The following is a 17,638-nucleotide window of genomic DNA, read 5'->3' as shown; positions in this document are numbered from 1 at the left end:
ACACCCCTACCTACTGTTTATTATCTATGCACTACACCCCTACCTACTGTTTATTATCTACGCACTACACTCCTACCTACTGTTTATTATGTATGCATAGACACTACACCCCTACCTACTGTTTATTATGTATGCATAGACACTACACCCCTACCTACTGTTTATTATCTATGCACTACACCCCTACCTACTGTTTATTATCTATGCACTACACCCCTACCTACTGTTTATCATCTATGCACTACACCCCTACCTACTGTTTATTATCTATGCATAGTCACTACACCCCTACCTACTGTTTATTATCTATGCATAGTCACTACACCCCTACCTACTGTTTATTATCTATGCATAGTCACTACACCCCTACCTACTGTTTATTATCTTTGGCACTACACCCCTACCTATTGTTTATTATCTATGATAGTCACTACACCCCTACCTACTGTTTATTATCTATGCACTACACCCCTACCTACTGTTTATCATCTATGCACTACACCCCTACCTACTGTTTATTATCTATGCATAGTCACTACACCCCTACCTACTGTTTATTATCTATGCATAGTCACTACACCCCTACCTACTGTTTATTATCTTTGCACTACACCCCTACCTACTGTTTATTATCTATGCACTACACCCCTACCTACTGTTTATCATCTATGCACTACACCCCTACCTACTGTTTATTATGTATGCATAGTCACTACACCCCTACCTACTGTTTATTATGTATGCATAGTCACTACACCCCTACCTACTGTTTATTATATATGCATAGTCACTACACCCCTACCTACTGTTTATTATCTATGCATAGTCACTACACCCCTACCTACTGTTTATTATCTATGATAGTCACTACACCCCTACCTACTGTTTATTATCTATGACACTACACCCCTACCTACTGTTTATTATCTATGCACTACACCCCTACCTACTGTTTATTATCTATGCATAGTCACTACACCCCTACCTACTGTTTATTATGTATGCATAGACACTACACCCCTACCTACTGTTTATTATCTATGCACTACACCCCTACCTACTGTTTATTATCTATGATAGTCACTACACCCCTACCTACTGTTTATCATCTATGCACTACACCCCTACCTACTGTTTATTATCTATGCATAGTCACTACACCCCTACCTACTGTTTATTATCTATGCATAGTCACTACACCCCTACCTACTGTTTATTATCTATGCATAGTCACTACACCCCTACCTACTGTTTATTATCTTTGACACTACACCCCTACCTACTGTTTATTATCTATGCACTACACCCCTACCTACTGTTTATCATCTATGCACTACACCCCTACCTACTGTTTATTATGTATGCATAGTCACTACACCCCTACCTACTGTTTATTATATATGCATAGTCACTACACCCCTACCTACTGTTTATTATCTATGCATAGTCACTACACCCCTACCTACTGTTTATTATCTATGCACTACACCCCTACCTACTGTTTATTATCTATGCACTACACCCCTACCTACTGTTTATTATCTATGCACTACACCCCTACCTACTGTTTATTATCTATGCATAGTCACTACACCCCTACCTATTGTTTCTTATCTATGCATAGTCAATACACCCCTACCTACTGTTTATTATCTATGCATAGTCACTATACACCTTCCTACTGTTTATTATCTATGCATAGTCACTACACCCCTACCTACTGTTTATTATCTATGCATAGTCACTACACCCCTACCTACTGTTTATTATCTATACACTACACCCCTACCTACTGTTTATTATCTATGCACTACACCCCTACCTACTGTTTATTATCTATGCACTACACCCCTACCTACTGTTTATTATCTATGCACTACACCCCTACCTACTGTTTATTATCTATGCACTACACCCCTACCTACTGTTTATTATCTATGCACCCTACACCCCTACCTACTGTTTATTATCTATGGCACTACACCCCTACCTACTGTTTATTATCTATGCACTACACCCCTACCTACTGTTTATTATCTATGCACTACACCCCTACCTACTGTTTATTATCTATGCACTACACCCCTACCTACTGTTTATTATCTATGCATAGTCACTACACCCCTTCCTACTGTTTATTATCTATGCATAGTCACATCACCCAAAACCTACTGTTTATTATCTATGCATAGTCACTACACCCCTACCTACTGTTTACTATCTATGCACTACACCCCTACCTACTGTTTTTATCTATGCATAGTCACTACACCCCTACCTACTGTTTATTATCAATGCATAGTCACTACACCCCTACCTACTGTTTATTATCTATGCACTACACCCCTACCTACTGTTTATTATCTATGCATAGTCACTACACCCCTACCTACTGTTTATTATCTATGCACTACACCCCTACCTACTGTTTATTGTCTATCCACTACACCCCTACCTACTGTTTATTATCTACGCACTACACCACTACCTACTGTTTATTATCTATGCATAGTCACTACACCCCTACCTACTGTTTATTATCTATGCATAGTCACTACACCACTACCTACTGTTTATTATCTATGCATAGTCACTACACACCTACATACTGTTTATTATCTATGCACTACACCCCTACCTACTGTTTATTATCTATGCACTACACCCCTACCTACTGTTTATTATCTATGCATAGTCACTACACCCCTACCTACTGTTTATTATATATGCATAGTCACTACACCCCTACCTACTGTTTATTATCTATGCATGTCACTACACCCCTACCTACTGTTTATTATCTATGCATAGTCACTACACTCCTACCTACTGTTTATTATCTATGCATAGTCACTACACCCCTACCTACTGTTTATTATCTATGCACTACACCCCTACCTACTGTTTATTATCTATGCACTACACCCCTACCTACTGTTTATTATCTATGCATAGTCACTACACCCCTACCTACTGTTTATTATCTATGCATAGTCACTACACCCCTTCCTACTGTTTATTATCTATGCATAGTCACTACACCTCTACCTATTGTTTCTTATCTATGCATAGTCACTACACCCCTACCTACTGTTTATTATCTATGCATAGTCACTATACACCTTCCTACTGTTTATTATCTATGCATAGTCATTACACCCCTACCTACTGTTTATTATCTATGCATAGTCACTACACCCCTACCTACTGTTTATTATCTATGCACTACACCCCTACCTACTGTTTATTATCTATGCACTACACCCCTACCTACTGTTTATTATCTATGCATAGTCACTACACCCCTACCTACTGTTTATTATCAATGCATAGTCACTACACCCCTACCTACTGTTTATTATCTATGCACTACACCCCTACCTACTGTTTATTATCTATGCATAGTCACTACACCCCTACCTACTGTTTATTATCTATGCACTACACCCCTACCTACTGTTTATTGTCTATGCACTACACCCCTACCTACTGTTTATTATCTACGCACTACACCCCTACCTACTGTTTATTATCTATGCATAGACACTACACCCCTACCTACTGTTTATTATCTATGCATAGTCACTACACCCCTACCTACTGTTTATTATCTATGCATAGTCACTACACCCCTACCTACTGTTTATTATCTATGCATAGTCACTACACCCCTACCTACTGTTTATTATCTATGCATAGTCACTACACCCCTACCTACTGTTTATTATCTATGCATAGTCACTACACCCCTACCTACTGTTTATTATCTATGCACTACACCCCTACCTACTGTTTATTATCTATGCACTACACCCCTACCTACTGTTTATTATCTATGCACTACACCCCTACCTACTGTTTATTATCTATGCATAGTCACTACACCCCTACCTACTGTTTATTATCTATGCATAGTCACTACACCCCTACCAACTGTTTATTATCTATGCATAGTCACTACACCCCTACCTACTGTTTATTATCTATGCATAGTCACTACACCCCTACCTACAGTTTATTATCTATGCACTACACCCCTACCTACTGTTTATTATCTATGCACTACACCCCTACCTACTGTTTATTATCTATGCATAGTCACTACACTCCTACCTACTGTTTATTATCTATGTCACTACACCCCTACCTACTGTTTATTATCTATGCACTACACCCCTACCTACTGTTTATTATCTATGCATAGTCACTACACCCCTACCTACTGTTTATTATCTATGCATAGTCACTACACCCCTACCTACTGTTTATTATCTATGCATAGTCACTACACCCCTACCTATTGTTTATTATCTATGCAGTCACTACACCCCTACCTACTGTTTATTATCTATGCATAGTCACTACACCCCTACCTACTGTTTATTATCTATGCATAGTCACTACACCCCTACCTACTGTTTATTATCTATGCATAGTCACTACACCCCTACCTACTGTTTATTATCTATGCACTACACCCCTACCTACTGTTTATTATCTATTCACTACACCCCTACCTACTGTTTATTATCTATGCATAGTCACTACACCCCTACCTACTGTTTATTATCTATGCATAGTCACTACACCCCTACCTACTGTTTATTATCTATGCATAGTCACTACACCCCTACCTACTGTTTATTATCTATGCAAGCACTACACCCCTACCTACTGTTTATTATCTATGCACTACACCCCTACCCTGTTTATTACTGCATACACCCCTACCTACTGTTTATTATCTATGCATAGTCACTACACCCCTACCTACTGTTTATTATCTATGCATAGTCACTACACCCCTACCTACTGTTTATTATCTATGCATAGTCACTACACCCCTACCTACTGTTTATTATCTATGCATAGTCACTACACCCCTACCTACTGTTTATTATCTATGCATAGTCACTACACCCCTACCTACTGTTTATTATCTATGCAAGTCACTACACCCCTACCTACTGTTTATTATCTATGCACTACACCCCTACCTACTGTTTATTATCTATGTGTCACTACACCCCTACCTACTGTTTATTATCTATGCATAGTCACTACACCCCTACCTACTGTTTATTATCTATGCATAGTCACTACACCCCATTCCAACTGTTTATTATCTATGCATAGTCACTACACCCCTACCTACTGTTTATTATCTATGCATAGTCACTACACCCCTACCTACTGTTTATTATCTATGCACTACACCCCTACCTACTGTTTATTATCTATGCATAGTCACTACACCCCTTCCTACTGTTTATTATCTATGCATAGTCACTACACCCCTACCTACTGTTTACTATCTATGCACTACACCCCTACCTACTGTTTATTATCTATGCATAGTCACTACACCCCTACCTACTGTTTATTATCTATGCATAGTCACTACACCCCTACCTACTGTTTATTATCTGATGCACTACACCCCTACCTACTGTTTATTATGTATGCATAGACACTACACCCCTACCTACTTTTTATTATCTATGCACTACACCCCCTACCTACTGTTTATTATCTATGCAACCTACCTACTGTTTCGTCACTACACCCCTACCTACTGTTTATTATCTATCGTCACTACACCCCTACCTACTGTTTATTATCTATGCATAGTCACTACACCCCTACCTACTGTTTATTATCTATGCATAGTCACTACACCCCTACCTACTGTTTATTATCTATGCATAGTCACTACACCCCATTCCAACTGTTTATTATCTATGCATAGTCACTACACCCCTACCTACTGTTTATTATCTATGCATAGTCACTACACCCCTACCTACAGTTTATTATCTATGCACTACACCCCTACCTACTGTTTATTATCTATGCATAGTCACTACACCCCTTCCTACTGTTTATTATCTATGCATAGTCACTACACCCCTACCTACTGTTTACTATCTATGCACTACACCCCTACCTACTGTTTTTATCTATGCATAGTCACTACACCCCTACCTACTGTTTATTTTCAATGCATAGTCACTACACCCCTACCTACTGTTTATTATCTATGCACTACACCCCTACCTACTGTTTATTATGTATGCATAGACACTACACCCCTACCTACTTTTTATTATCTATGCACTACACCCGTACCTACTGTTTATTATCTATGCACTACACCCCTACCTACTGTTTATCATCTATGCACTACACCCCTACCTACTGTTTATAATCTATGCATAGTCACTACACCCCTACCTACTGTTTATTATATATGCATAGTCACTACACCCCTACCTACTGTTTATTATCTATGCATAGTCACTACACCCCTTCCTACTGTTTATTATCTATGCATAGTCACTACACCCAAAACCTACTGTTTATTATCTATGCATAGTCACTACACCCCTATCTACTGTTTACTATCTATGCACTACACCCCTACCTACTGTTTTTATCTATGCATAGTCACTACACCCCTACCTACTGTTTATTATCTATGCATAGTCACTACACCCCTACCTACAGTTTATTATCTATGTACCACACCGTTATTTTTGCAGTCACTACACCCCTACCTACTGTTTATTATCTATGCACTACACCCCTACCTACTGTTTTTATCTAGTCACTACACCCCTACCTACTGTTTATTATCTATGCATCACTACACCCCTACCTACTGTTTATTATCTATGCACTACACCCCTACCTACTGTTTATTATCTATGCATAGTCACTACACCCCTACCTACTGTTTATTATCTATGCATAGTCACTACACCCCTACCTACTGTTTATTATCTATGCATAGTCACTACACCCCTACCTACTGTTTATTATCTATGCATAGTCACTACACTCCTACCTACTGTTTATTATCTATGCATAGTCACTACCCCTACCTACTGTTTATTATGTGTGCATAGACACTACACCCCTACCTACTGTTTATTATCTATGCACTACACCCCTACCTACTGTTTATTATCTATGCACTACACCCCTACCTACTGTTTATCATCTATGCACTACACCCCTACCTACTGTTTATTATCTATGCTAGTCACTACACCCCTACCTACTGTTTATTATCTATGTTAGTCACTACACCCCTACCTACTGTTTATTATCTATGTCAACTGCACCCCCTACCTACTGTTTATTATCTATGCATAGTCACTACACCCCTACCTACTGTTTATTATCTATGCATAGTCACTACACCCCTACCTACTGTTTATTATCTATGGTCACTACACCCCTACCTACTGTTTATTATCTATGCACTATCACTACCCTACCTACTGTTTATTATCTATGCACTACACCCCTACCTACTGTTTATTATCTATGCACTACACCCCCTACCTACTGTTTATTATCTATGCACTACACCCCTACCTACTGTTTATTATCTATGCACTACCCCTACCTACTGTTTATTATCTATGCACTACACCCCTACCTACTGTTTATTATCTATGCATAGTCACTACACCCCTACCTACTGTTTATTATCTATGCATAGTCACTACACCCCTACCTACTGTTTATTATCTATGCATAGTCACTACACCCCTACCTACTGTTTATTATCTATGCATAGTCAACACCCCTACCTACTGTTTATTATCTATGCACTACCCCTACCACTGTTTATTATCTATGCACTCACCCCTACCTACTGTTTATTATCTGTGCATAGTCACTACACCCCTACCTACTGTTTTATTATCTATGCACTACACCCCTACCTACTGTTTATTATCTATGCATAGTCACTACACCCCTACCTACTGTTTATTATCTATGCATAGTCACTACACCCCTACCTACTGTTTATTATCTATGCACTACACCCCTACCTACTGTTTATTATCTATGCACTACACCCCTACCTACTGTTTATTATCTATGCACTACACCCCTACCTACTGTTTATTATCTATGCATAGTCACTACACCCCTACCTACTGTTTATTATCTATGCATAGTCACTACACCCCTACCTACTGTTTATTATCTGTGCATAGTCACTACACCCCTACCTACTGTTTATTATCTATGCATAGTCACTACACCCCTACCTACTGTTTATTATCTATGCATAGTCACTACACCCCTACCTACTGTTTATTATCTATGCACTACACCCCTACCTACTGTTTTTTATCTATGGCACTACACCCCTACCTACTGTTTATTATCTATGCACCACACCCTACCTACTGTTTATTATCTATGCATAGTCACTACACCCCTACCTACTGTTTATTATCTATGCATAGTCACTACACCCCTACCTACTGTTTATTATCTATGCTTCACTACACCCCTACCTACTGTTTATTATCTATGCACTACACCCCTACCTACTGTTTATTATCTATGCATAGTCACTACACCCCTACCTACTGTTTATTATCTATGCACTACACCCCTACCTACTGTTTATTATCTATGTCACTACACCCCTACCTACTGTTTATTATCTATGCATCACTACACCCCTACCTACTGTTTATTATCTATGCATAGCACTACACCCCTACCTACTGTTTATTATCTATGCATAGTCACTCACACCCCTACCTACTGTTTATTATCTATGCAGTCACTACACCCCTACCTACTGTTTTATTATCTGTGCACTACACCCCTACCTACTGTTTATTATCTATGCACACACCCTACCTACTGTTTATTATCTATGCACTACACCCCCTACCTACTGTTTATTATCTATGCACTGCACACCCCTACCTACTGTTTATTATCTATGCATAGTCACACCCCTACCTACTGTTTATTATCTATGCATAGTCACTACACCCCTACCTACTGTTTATTATCTATGCATGTCACTACCCCTACCTACTGTTTATTATCTATGCATAGTCACTACACCCCTACCTACTGTTTATTATCTATGCATAGTCACTACACCCCTACCTACTGTTTATTATCTATGCACTACACCCCTACCTACTGTTTATTATCTATGCACTACACCCCTACCTACTGTTTATTATCTATGCACTACACACCCCTACCTACTGTTTTATCTATGCACTGTCACCCTACCTACTGTTTATTATCTATGCACTACATCCCTACCTACTGTTTATTATCTATGCACTACACCTACCTCTGTCTCCTACCTACTGTTTTTCATGCACCTACTGTTTATTATCTATGCATAGTCACTACACCCCTACCTACTGTTTATTATCTATGCATAGTCACAACACCCCTACCTACTGTTTATTATCTATGCATAGTCACTACACCCTACCTACTGTTTATTATCTATGCACTACACCCCTACCTACTGTTTATTATCTATGCATAGTCACTACACCCCTACCTACTGTTTATTATCTATGCATAGTCACTACACCCCTACCTACTGTTTATTATCTATGCACTACACCCCTACCTACTGTTTATTATCTATGCATAGTCACTACACCCCTACCTACTGTTTATTATCTATGCACTACACCCCTACCTACTGTTTATTATCTATGCACTACACCCCTACCTACTGTTTATTATCTGTGCATAGACTACACCCCACCTACTGTTGTTATCTATGCTAGTCACCCCTACCTACTGTTTATTATCTATAGCACTACACCCCTACCTACTGTTTATTATCTATGCATAGTCACTCCACTACCTACTGTTTATTATCTATGCACTACACCCCTACCTACTGTTTATTATCTATGCATAGTCACTCACCCCTACCTACTGTTTGTTATCTATGCATAGTCACTCACCCCTACCTACTGTTTATTATCTGATGCACTACACCCACCTACTGTTTATTATCTATGCATAGTCACTACACCCTACCTACTGTTTATTATCTATGCACCTACACCCCTACCTACTGTTTATTGTCTATGCGACTACACCCCTACCTACTGTTTATTATCTATGCATAGTCACTACACCCTACCTACTGTTTATTATCTATGCATCTATGTTGCATAGTCACTACACCCCTACCTACTGTTTTTTATCTGCTACACCCCTACCTACTGTTTTGATCTTGCACTACTCACCTACTGTTTATTATCTGTGCACTACACACTACCTACTATGTTTATTATCTATGCACTACACCCCTACCTACTGTTTATTATCTATGCATAGTCACTACACCCTACCTACTGTTTATTATCTATGCATAGTCACTACGCTACCTACTGTTTATTATCTATGCATAGTCACTACCTACCTACTGTTTATTATCTATGCATAGTCACTACACCCCTACCTACTGTTTATTATCTATGCATAGCACTACCCCCTACCTCTGTTTATATCTATGCACACTACACCCCTACTGCTGTTTATTATCTGATGCACTGACCCCTACCTACTGTTTATTATCTATGCATAGTCACACTACTACTGTTTATATACTATGCACTACACCCCTACCTACTGTTTATTATCTATGCATAGTCACTACACCCCTACCTACTGTTTATTATCTGCATAGTCACTACACCTACTGTTTATTATCTATGCACAGTCACTACACCCTACCTGCTGTATTGTCTGCACACTGCCCCTACCTACTGTTTGTTATCTATGGTCACTACACCCTACCTACTGTTTATCTATGCATGCGTCACTACACCCCTACCTACTGTTTATTATCTATGCTCACTACACCCCTACCTACTGTTTATTATCTGTGCATAGTCACTACACCCCTACCTACTGTTTTTCTATGTCACTGCACCCTACCTACTGTTTGTATCTATGTACACTGCACCCCTACCTACTGTTTATTATCTATGCATAGTCACTACACCCCTACCTACTGTTTATTATCTATGCATAGTCACTACACCCTACCTACTGTTTATTATCTATGCAATCACTACACCCCTACCTACTGTTTATTATCTATGCAGTCACTACACCCCTACCTACTGTTTATTATCTATGCATAGTCACCACCCCTACCTACTGTTTATTATCTATATGCACCCTACCTACTGTTTATTATCTGTGCTACACCCCTACCTACTGTTTATTATCTATGCAGTCACACCCTACCTACTGTTTATTGTCTGTGCATAGTCACTACACCCTACCTACTGTTTATTATCTATGCATAGTCACTACACCCCTACCTACTGTTTATTATCTATGCATAGTCACTACACCTCACTACTGTTTATTATCTATGCATAGTCACTACACCCCTACCTACTGTTTATTATCTATGCACTACACCCCCTACCTACTGTTTATTATCTATGCATAGTCCCCTACCTACTGTTTAATCTATTGCAGCCCCTACCTACTGTTTTATCATCTATGCGTCACTACACCCTACCTACTGTTTATTATCTATGCACTAGTCACTACACCCCTACCTACTGTTTATTATCTATGCACTAGTCACCCCTACCTACCTGTGTTTATTATCTGTGCATAGTCACTACACCCCTACCTACTGTTTATTATCTTATGGCACTACACCCCCTACCTACTGTTTATTATCTATGCATAGTCACTACACCCCTACCTGCTGTTTATTATCTATGCACTCACCCCTACCTACTGTTTATTATCTATGTGTCACTACACCCTACCTACTGTTTATTATCTATGTTAGTCACTACACTACCCTACTGTTTATTATCTATGCATAGTCACTACACCCCTACCTACTGTTTATTATCTATGCATAGTCACTACACCCACCTACTGTTTGTTATCTATGCATAGTCACTACACCCCTACCTACTGTTTATTATCTATGCACTAGCACCCCTACCTACTGTTTATAATCTATGCGCACTACACCCCTACCTACTGTTTATTATCTATGCATAGTCACTACACCCCTACCTACTGTTTATTATCTATGCAAGTCACTACACCCCTACCTGACTGTTTATTATCTATGCACTTCACCCCTACCTGTCTGATATCTGTGCATAGTCACTACACCCTACCTACTGTTTATTATCTATGCATAGTCACTCACCCCTACCTACTGTTTATTATCTATGCATAGTCACTACACCCCTACCTACTGTTTATTATCTATGCATAGTCACTACACCCCTACCTACTGTTTATTATCTATGCACTACACCCCTACCTACTGTTTATTATCTATGCACTACACCCCTACCTACTGTTTATTATCTATGCATACTCACCCCTACCTACTGTTTTATTATCTATGCACACTCACTACCTGCTGTTTATTATCTATGCACTAGTCACCCTACCTACTGTTTATTATCTATGCATAGTCACTACACCCCTACCTACTGTTTATTATCTATGCATAGTCACTACACCCCTACCTACTGTTTATTATCATGCATAGTCACTACACCCCTACCTACTGTTTATTATCTATGCAAGTAACTACACCCCTACCTACTGTTTATTATCTATGCAAGTCACTACACCCCTACCTACTGTTTATTATCTATGCGAGTGCAACCCTACCTACTGTTTATTATCTATGCATGTCACCCCCCTACCTACTGTTTATTATCTATGGTCACTACACCCCTACCTACTGTTTATTATCTATGCATAGTCACTACCCCCCTACCTACTGTTTATTATCTATGCATAGTCACTACACCCCTACCTACTGTTTATTATCTATGCATAGCACTACACCCTACCTACTGTTTATTATCTATGCAGCACTACACCCCTACCTACTGTTTATTATCTATGCACTACACCCTACCTACTGTTTATTATCTATGCACTCACTACCCTACCTCTGTTTATTATCTATGCTAGTCACTACACCCCTACCTACTGTTTATTATCTATGCTGCACTCACCCCTACCTACTGTTTATTATCTATGCGCACCCCTACCTACTGTTTATTATCTATGCAAGTCACTACACCCCTACCTACTGTTTGTTATCTGTGCATAGTCACTACACCCTACCTACTGTTTATTATCTATGCATGTCACTACACCCCTACCTACTGTTTATTATCTATGCACTACTACCCCTACCTACTGTTTATTATCTGTGCATAGTCACTCACCCCTACCGTGCTGTTTATCTATGTCACTACACCCCTACCTACTGTTTATTATCTATGCACTACACCCCTACCTACTGTTTATTATCTGTGCGAGTCACTACACCCCTACCTACTGTTTATTATCTATGCGTCACTACACCCCTACCTACTGTTTATTATCTATGCATAGTCACTACACCCCTACCTACTGTTTATTATCTATGCATAGTCACTCACCCTACCTACTGTTTATTATCTATGCCACCACCCCTACCTACTGTTTGTTATCTGTGCACTACACCCCTACCTACTGTTTATTATCTATGCATACTACCCCTACCTACTGTTTATTATCTATGCACTACACCCCTACCTACTGTTTATTATCTATGCACTACACCCTACCTACTGTTTATTATCTGTGCATAGTCACTACACCCCTACCTACTGTTTATTATCTATGCATAGTCACTACACCCCTACCTACTGTTTATTATCTATGCATAGTCACTACGCCCCTACCTACTGTTTATTATCTGTGGCGTCACTACACCCCTACCTACTGTTTATTATCTATGCATAGTCACTCACCCCTACCTACTGTTTATTATCTATGCATAGCACTACACCCCTACCTACTGTTTATTATCTATGCACACCCTACCTACTGTTTTTATCTGCATAGTCACTACACCCCTACCTACTGTTTGTTATCTGTGCACCCCCTACCTACTGTTTATGTTTTTATCTATGCACACCCCTACCTACTGTTTTATTATGTATGGCACTACACCCCTACCTACTGTTTATTATCTGCATAGTCACTACACCCCTACCTACTGTTTATTATCTATGCATAGTCACTACACCCCTACCTACTGTTTATTATCTATGCATAGTCACTACACCCCTACCTACTGTTTATTATCTATGCAACTACACCCCTACTGCTGTTTATTATCTATGCATAGCCCCTACGCCCTACCTACTGTTTATTATCTGTGTAGTCACTACACCCCTACCTACTGTTTATTATCTATGCATAGCTCCCCCTACCTACTGTTTATTATCTATGCTGTCACTACACCCCTACCTACTGTTTATTATCTGTGTAGTCAAACTGCCCTACTCCTGCTGTTTTGTTATCTGTGCTTGCCTGTTTGTTATCTGTGTAGCACTGAACCTACTGTTTGTGTATCTGTGACACTACACCCCTACCTGCTGTTTGTTATCTGTGCTAGTCACTGACACCCCTACCTGCTGTTTGTTATTGGCGCTGACCCCTACCTGCTGTTTGTTATCTGTGCCTGCCCGCCGCTGTTTGTTATCTGTGCTCCCCTCCCTGCTGTTTGGTGTCTTGTAGCTTTGATACCGCGTCGACCTGCCTCTGTGTTTCTGTGTCACTGCACTGTCCGCTGTTTGTTATCGGCACCCCCCTGCTGTTAGTTCTGTGCTCCCTACCTGCTGTTTGTTATCTGTGCGCTCACTAGTGCCGACCGCCTTGTTTGCCAACCCTACCTGCTGTTTGTTATCTGTGCTGTCACTGCACCCCTACCTGCTGTTTTGTTATCTGTGCGTTCACTCCCTACCTACTGTTTTGTTATCTGTGCATAGTCACTACACCCCTACCTGCTGTTTGTTACTGTTCGCCCCTCCTGCTGTTTGTTGTCTGTGCATGGTCCACTGCACCCCTACCTGCTGTTTGTTATCTGTGCTAGTCCTGCCCCTACCTGCTGTTGTTATCTGTGCGTGGTCACTGCCCCTACCTGCTGTTTTGTTAATCTGTTCAAACCACCTGCTGTTTGTTGTCTGTGGACTGCGCCCCTGCCTGCTGTTTTGTTTCTGTGATGCGCTGTTTGGTTCTGTTGAGTACCCCCTGCCTGCTGTTTTCTGCCCCCCTACCTGCTTTTTGTATCTGTGCGCCTGCCTGCTGTTTGTTTATCTGTGCATGGTCACTGCACCCCTACCTACTGTTTGTTATCTGTGTGTCTTGCCCTACCTGCGTTTTGTTATCTGTGTTGTGCCCCTGCCTGCTGTTTTTTCGCCCTCTGTTTGTTATCTTGTGCTGCCTGCCTGCTGTTTGTGTCTGTGCGCACCCCTCCCTGCTGTTTGTTATCTGTGCCTACACCCCTACCTGCTGTTTTATTATCTGTGCATAGTCACTGCACCCCTACTACTGTTTATTATCTGTGCATAGTCACACACCCCTACCTGCTGTTTGTTATCTGTGCATAGTCACTGCCCCCTGCCTGCTGTTTTGTTATCTGTACTGCCCTGCCTGCTGTTTTGTTATCTGTGCATGTTGCCGCTGTTTTCTGTGCTGTCACTAACCCCCTACCTGCTGTTTTGTGTCTGTCGCCACCCTGCTGCTGTTTTGTTTCTGTGCGTGGTCACTGCCCCTGCCTGCTGTTTCTTATCTTTTGCTTGTCTTCGCCCTGCCTGCTGTTTGTTATCTGTTATCGCTGCACCCCTACCTGCTGTTTGTTATCTGTGCGTAGTCACTACACCCCCTACCTGCTGTTTTGTTATCTGTGCAGTCGCTGCACCCCTACCTGCTGTTTGTTATCTGGGTGCCGCCTGCTGTTTTGTTAATCTGTGCTGGTCTGCCCCTACCTGCTGTTTTGTGTGTGCTGCCTGTGTCGTTCGCCCCTCCTGCTGTTTGTTATCTGTGCACTGCACCCCCTCCTGCTGTTTGTTATCTGTGCATGGTCGCTACACCCCTACCTGTTTGTTATCTGTGGCATCACTGCACCCCTACCTGCTGTTTGATAATCTGTGCATGTCCTGCCCCTTCCTGCTGTTTGTTGTCTGTGCGCCCTCGTTTGCACGCTCGGCCCCTGCACCTGCTGTTTGTTAATCTGTGCTGTCACGCCCCTACCTGCTGTTTGTTGTCTGTGCCTGCACCCCTACCCTGTTTGGTGTCTGTGCTGGTCACTGCCCTACCTGCTGTTTGTTTCTGTGCTGATCTGCCCTGCCTGCTGTTTGTTGTCTGTGGCGCCCCTGGTTTGTTATCGTGGTTCACTGCCCCTACCTGCTGTTTGTTATCTGTGCATGTCACTGCACCCTACCTGCTGTTTTTTATCTATCTCGTCACCTGCCCCTCCTTGCTGTTTGTTATCTGTGCATGTCACTACACCCCTGCCTGCTGTTTTGTATCTGTGTGGTCACGCACCCCTACCTGCTGTTTGTTTTGTGCCTACTGTTTGTTGTGCTGTCTGGCCCCTGCCTGCTGTTTGTTATCTGTGTGGTCACTACACCCCTACCTGCTGTTTGTTGTCTGTGCTGTCACTGCACCCCTACCTGCTGTTTGTTATCTGTGCGTAGTCACTGCCCCTGCCTGCTGTTTGTTGTCTGTGCTGTCGTGCCCCTGCTGCTGTTTGTTGTCTGTGTCTGCCCCTGCCTGCTGTTTGTTTCTGTGCGTGGTCACTGCAGCCCTACCTGCTGTTTTGTGTCTGTGCGGCGCACCCCCCTACCTGCTGTTTGTTATCTGTGGTCACTGCACCCCTCCTGCTGTTTGTTATCTGTGCTGTCATTCCCCCCTACCTACTGTTTGGTTATCTGTGCTCTGCCCCTACCTGCTGTTTGTTATCTGTGCGATCTGTTCTGCCCCTGCCTGCTGTTTGTTATCTGTGCTTGACCCCTATCTGTTTGTTTCTGTGCGTAGTCACTGCACCCCCTGCCTGCTGTTTTTGTTATCTGTGCTAGTCTAAGCCCCTACCTGCTGTTTGTTATCTGTGATCACCCCTACCTGCTGTTTGTTGTCTGTGTAGTCGCTGCACCCCTACCTGCGCTTGTAGTCTTTCTCTTCCCTACCTGCTGTTTGTTTATCTGGCACTGCACCCCTACCTGCTGTTTGTTATCTGTGCGTCACCCCCCCTGCTGTTTGTATCTGTGTCCTGCACCCTCTGCTGTTTGTTAATCTGTGCGTCCGCCCTACCTGCTGTTTGTTGTCTGTGCATGGTCCCGCCCCTGCCTGCTGTTTGTTGTCTGTGCGTGAGTCACTGCACCCTACCTACTGTTTGTTATCTGACCCCACCCTACGTTTGTTATCTGTGCGTGTCACTGCACCCCACTTTGTTATCTGCTGTCACTGCACCCTACCTGCTGTTTGTTGTCTGTGCGTCACTGCACCCCTACCGCTGTTTGTTATCTGTGCTGTCACTGCACCCCTACCTGCTGTTTGTTGTCTGTGCTGTTCTGCCCCTGCCTGCTGTTTGGTAATCTGTGCGCCCCTACCTGCGTTGTTTTGTTTCACTCATCTGTTTGTTGTCTGTGTCTTGCCCCCCCTGCTGTTTGTTATCTTGTCCGCCTACCTGCTGTTTGTTATCTTGGCTGCTACCTGCTGTTTTATTATCTGTGCTGCTCTGCACCTACCTGCTGTTGTTATCTGTGTCACTGCCCCTGCCTGCTGTTTGTTATCTGTGCTAGTCATGCCCCTACCTGCTGTTTGTTATCTGTGTTCCGCCCTATGTTTGTTATCTGCGCTGTCCCTGCTGTTTGTTATCTGTGTTGGCCCCTGCTGCTGTTTGTTATCTGTGCGTTCACTGCCCCTGCCTGCTGTTTGTTATCTGTGCGTGGTCCTGCACCCCTACCTGCTGTTTTGTTATCTG

This window comes from Salmo salar, chromosome ssa12 (genome assembly GCF_905237065.1).
Source record: "Salmo salar chromosome ssa12, Ssal_v3.1, whole genome shotgun sequence".
Taxonomy (NCBI): Eukaryota; Metazoa; Chordata; class Actinopteri; order Salmoniformes; family Salmonidae; genus Salmo; species Salmo salar.
This window is presented reverse-complemented; position numbering follows the sequence as displayed.